This window comes from Seriola dumerili, unplaced genomic scaffold (assembly GCF_002260705.1).
Source record: "Seriola dumerili isolate Sdu_G_001 unplaced genomic scaffold, Sdu_1.0 BDQW01000017.1, whole genome shotgun sequence".
Taxonomy (NCBI): Eukaryota; Metazoa; Chordata; class Actinopteri; order Carangiformes; family Carangidae; genus Seriola; species Seriola dumerili.
In genome coordinates this window covers 11,932,339-11,938,338 of record NW_019174272.1, presented here as the reverse complement: position 1 = coordinate 11,938,338, position 6,000 = coordinate 11,932,339, and positions in this window count along the sequence as shown.

The following is a 6,000-nucleotide window of genomic DNA, read 5'->3' as shown; positions in this document are numbered from 1 at the left end:
ACCAAGTGTTGTGTGATCCCAGAGGACTGTCTGTTTACTGGCTGTGCTGTTGTCACTGATAATGGCTATCAGGTATGTGAAGCTTCTGGATTAATGTCCACAGACTGATGCTCATATCATGAGGTGTCACCGATTATTTATGCAATCAGGACATCTCAACAACATCGCAACGTCTGAGTGAGACTTCTCCTCAGGTCAACACGAGTAGAAGACTTCATCCTGCATCATTATCATCATCATCTTTGGCATCTTCGCAGCTGGACGTGTTTGAAAGGGAAACTCTACATCTGTGGTCCATTATCAAAAACAACTTGATAACTTGAACTGAAAAATCTGCTAAAAGGGGAAGAACAATGATAAAGGGATTTCCCAGTGTCATGTTATTGTTTAACACAAGTAGCATCAGACCTGGATTCAGACAGATTAAAGTTTCCAGCTCCATTATGTGTCCCAGTAAGCCATGACCGGCATGCACAGTGTCCTGGAACTAGTTCACCCGAATGCGATTCAATCATATACTGCTGTATAATGTTATTGTATACTGTCTGACTACAGCTGATTACACCTGTGCTTTTCCTGCCATGTCTAAAAGGTCCATTTAACTTGAGATAAGAAAAAAGAAAAATGACTCGTGTTTGCGTCTGTAATACTGCCCTTCAAATTAGGTTTCCCTTTTCCTGCCAGACATATTCTTTAACATGTAATTTATTCATTCATGCCTCAACCTGACCCAGACCTGGACCCACCATCCAACCTTGCAGGATTTGGTTCCTCTGAGTGTTTACCTGAAATCTGTATACTGAAAGCTTAATTTTTATTCAGTCACTCAGAAAACAGTCAGCCAATCAGAAGAGAGACTCAGAGCCTCTGGAACTACTCTACTGTAACAGTTCACTAACTCTCAACTTGATTTGTTCCTCAATGACTACATTTTTCTGTACCATATTGTAAATTGTTAACCATAAACATAAGACTGGAGCACCTTAAAGGTCTATGGATCACAAAAAGTGCATGGTTAGCTACATATGAGTTGGAGAGTAAATGATCTAATGTGAGCAAGGCTGGAAGCTAGTCAATGCATTTTTTCATGATTGGCCTCATCACACGAAACATCTTATGATGGCGTCTGGATCAGCGGTGAATTACGTTAGACTCAGCTGTTTGCCCAGACTTCCTGCTCGCTCCCCCAGCATTGTTGTGTCTCGTAAAAGAACGGCGCTCGGTTCGATTAATGGACGGAGCCTATAGTATTGACATGTGATGGTGCTGGACTTGTGGCAGGATCCTGGTGAGGAATTACCTTCTTTCAGTCAAGTTAAGGATGATGCTATTGCTCCTCAGAGACAAACAAAGAGACAGAGAGGGAATAAGAGAGCAAACATGAAGGTGTTTATGATCCAACAGTGACTTGGGGCACTTAGTATTTCCTGTATATGTCCCCTGGGAAGATATTATTCACTTACAATGAGAAAGCTACAGAATTCCAGCTGAACCTTGAAACCTGAAACATCAGTGTCTAGCACCTCTCCGGACACCCACGCATCACCATTTGTGTGTCCTGTAATCCGCGGCGGAGACCGACACATACAGCTCAGGGCTGTGTGCGGGGCCATAAATTCTGCCTCAGCTTACTGAGTGCAGAGGATTGCAGGGCATGCTGCATGCAGCCGCCTCCCGCTGTGGCAGACTTGCACTGTAAACCCTGTTTGCAAGGTCAAGCGATATTTTAATATCCATTGGTCACAGTCAGATTCAATGCTAATCTTCATTAAAGCCGCCCACACCTGTTCTAGTATAAACCATTGGGAGTGAATGTTTCCTAGGGGAAGAGAAGGCATCACTTTTACACAACTACATGTGGGATGATTTCAGCAATGCAGTGCAGCCCATGTGTGTTGTTTAGGAAATAAAGGAACAATATGGTATCGCTACATTATGGTTTACTACATAGATAAAACAGTATTCATAGCTATTCATCTACTGTATGTGTCATGACAATAGAACGGATGGCTCACCAGACAGGTGAAGCAGGAACCTGACCCATGTTCTTCCTTTAAGGTCACAACGTTGGCCAATTTTTACTTTTGTGTGACCTCGCAATCAATTTAGCTTTTTCCTGGCTTTAAATTCTGTGCTCTTTGTGATCCACAGAGGAAGACTGAGCTGCATGATGATACTCAGTAATGTTATGTATAATGTAACTGTTAGCATGAGTGTGAACACCCTCAGCTGTGGAAGGTCTGGACCCAAGTCTGTACAATTGCTGCTAATGTTAAGATAACTAGGGGAGGATCTGTTATGATGTGGTGCAGCTGTAATTATGAGTAACTATGGGATGGCTGTAGCTTTGGCCTTCACTGTGATTATGGCTGTAGGCATGGCTGTGGCTTTGACTGTTGTGATGAATAAGACTGTGGCCAGTGTTGGGCAGTAATACAGGGGAAGCTGTTTGCCTCCTTGTAATGCCAGAGTTGTCTTGTTTAGCCTACACGTTGTGTCCTCTTGCTAACGTTAGCCACTGGTGGTGAGCCTACATTCAGGACTCATCTGGTTCTGTTGGAGGGCGCATGAACCCCCACAGCTTTACTGTGAGGATGTAACTAGTGCTGTGTAGAGTTACCTAGGCTAACGTTAAGCTAGCTGTTGATGGTCGGTAAACTGCGACTTTAGGGAAACTGCAACCCGTCTTGTTTTATATTTCTACATGCATTAAATTCAGAAAACAATATGTGCTGTTGTTTAAAGACATGTTCAACAGAGCTGGGCTGAGTAACAAAAGGAAAGTCATGTGTAATGTAACTAGTTGCTTTTGCTGTTGAGCAATTACTAATGCAATTACTTTTTCAATGAGTAATATGTAACGAGTAGGTAATTCTTAAACACAGATGTACATAAATAACTTTTCCAACACTGGCTGACACTGGTTTGTCAGTAATGGGTGTAACTCTGACTCCATACCAGAGCTGTACATGTGCAGTGTGTTCACATGGTTGCACTGCTGAACGCTGAGATGAAGCTAATCACTGAAGTTAGGAGGTTATGAATAAGAGTTTGATCATGAGCCCATACTGTACCAATGAGGATGACGGTGATGGAGGTTTCAGGTTAGGTTTGGACTATCATCTTTACTAACTGTGTGTCCTGAGATCTGTGACTCACTCCAACTTTCTGTTTTTAATGAAGGTAAGAAAATCTTGCATCATAATTTGCTTTTTGACCATATTATGAATTTACACAAATCCAGATGTATGAAGTAAAGATTTCTAGCAAATTACAGTAGAAATTGTTTATGGATAAAATAACTAGACAGGACTGTTTTTGTTTAGTCCAGCAAATTAAATACCTACAACATGCAAAATACCCTAAACCCATAAATTATTATGCATTTCTAAACTACCTCCAGTATTAAAATACTGCTTATTTGTTAATGCATTAATACTTTAACCCCCCTGAATAAAGAATTCTTCATTGTTTCTTTATCTTTAAATACATTTCAGAATAATTCTACATCTAATTTACCAAAATTAAAGTCTAACAGAACATTTCTTTGTGATGAAATATCCCTGTTGCCTTTATTTTTACAGTTTTTGACCATGTCCCAGAGCCACTTTACACTGACCTGTAGTAAGTCGATGTTGTGACTAGTAATGGGGCCATATTTGAGACACATGAACAAGTTCCATCTGCTGATGTGGGCTGTGAGACACAGTTGAAAGAGTCAAAGAAAAAACTAGTGAATAAAACCTAATACCAACGTTTTTATCACAGTGATATGTCCCCAATGTGGTGTTGTTTCTTTTGCTTTTTTTATTGACATTCAACGTCCATAAAAAAATATTTTCATACAATATATTTCAGATTTCAAACTGAATGTACATGAAAATACTTCTTAACAAAGTAGCCCACACATATAGAAAAGAAAAGAAAGACAATGAAAAAGAACCATGAACAGTTGGGAATGATCTTTTCTCTACAACAATATTATTGATTTGTGAAAATAAAATCAAGCCTGAACTGGCGTAACATATTTAATCCATTTTTCCAAATGTGCTGTAAATTGTTCTAATGTATGATTGACAAATGCTGTTGTCTGCCCCACTTTATAAATGTCCATTGTAATTTGCTTCCATGCATTTAAAGTTGGTTTCTCCCATTTTAAGATAAGAGTAATAAGAGTGTCTTTTTGCTTGCCACCAGTATATCCATTAAATATTTATCTCTTTTCAACCAGTGGAGTCGAGTGGACATGAGGTATATATCCAAAATATATAGTCTTAATTTCTAGAGGCATTTCCCACAATCAAAAATGTCTTGTGGGGCATTGTGTGTCCTTGTCCAATAGTCTCTGATGACAGGGCATGGTGTTGCAGAATAGTCCCTCAGCCTCTCATTAACTATACATATTGTATTACAATAGGAGCAGGGGCGTAGTGAAGCGGTAAACACAAATAAACTAAATTATATAAAATTTTATTTGCTGGCTTTAGTCGTTATAACCAGATGTTTTGCTACAGTTGCTCATAGTTATTTCAGCTACAAAGCCTATTGATGATTGTGTTGATGTTTACCATATACAGCAGTTTTCATTGCACATACAGTAAACAGTTTACCCAGTGTCTGACGAGCTCGCAGTGTGAAGCAGCCAATGATTAAATAATGAGGAGCCCTTAATGCTTCCTCTGGCAGGACATGCCTCTGTTGATACATGATCACTTAAAGCAGACAGTAAATGTCCTCTTAGTCTGCGTAAAGAGCGCAGACATTAAGAACAGGCAAACACCTCTGGACATAAATATTCACACTATTCAAATCAACGGGCCCGAGAGAATATTGTCAGAGCAGTCAGGAGGATGAGTTATCGTCGCTGCTCATTTCAGACGCACTTTAATGGACTTTTCATTCGCCCCGGCTCTTTGTGCTGACAAAAAGGAAAACACATCTTCTTAATTGAAACGCTCATTTCCTCACTATTTGGTCTTAAGCATTTGTTAGCCAGATGCATTCACCGTCAATATTTCACAGCCACAGTGATCACGTAAAACAATTAAACTTTGATTAATGATAAATACACGTTTCTTTAAAAATATTGACGTTCTGCTTGAAAAAAAAAAAAAAAAAAAATTCCAGTTATTCTGTTTGTTGAAATGTCGACTGACAGGAAAAATTAATGGTTGTCCAGGTTTTGACTCAGCTTCCTGGCTGATGTGTAAGATGGAAAACAGGAAGTTGACTGGGTTTTGAGCAATTTTGTAAATGCAGAGAAGACTTCTTCTTAAAAAGATTGACTTCCTCACACAGTGAGAGGCTACTCCAGAAAATTAGCGGGAGTCTGCCAGCTTCTGTAAATTATCCTGAAAAGTGCACTGGTGTTCAGTTTAGGGCGTCAGACTTGAAGCTTGGAAGGAAAGATAGGTGGAGGAACTGATGTGGGAGGTGAAGAGCTCACAGTCCTCCGCCATGAAAACACTTCTCATAATATGAGAAACAGAAACAGAAATTATTTGTCATTATGAGCTTCAGACTGTTTCATTCATTTTTTATTATCTATTATATTTTTACATGTCTACTACAATGGGCAATTCAGCAGCATTTTTATTACTGTTTTCCCACTGATAACTGTTTTAACCATAATGTGTTAATCATAAACATGGGTGGGCCTACGACGTCTTGTTTTTACTCACATTTTGTTACTTTAACATTTTAAATGAAAACAGGAGTCATTCTAACAGTTTTGTCTTTATGTTTTTATTTCATTATGAAGATGATTAAGCTTTTAATATCCTTTAAACATACTTTCCTGAAACGCTCACTGTGCAGTACATACATGGATCATGTTAACTTGATAACTTAAACATTATTATCCTCATAAGTCAAATTTTTACTTTTTGTAAAAGAAACAGGCTGAAATAGACTGTAATGATAAGGAGGCTTTGGGGCCCCTCGATCCCTTGGAACCCTGGGCTCGTGCCTGGTCAGTCCATTCAGTAATCCACCCTTACA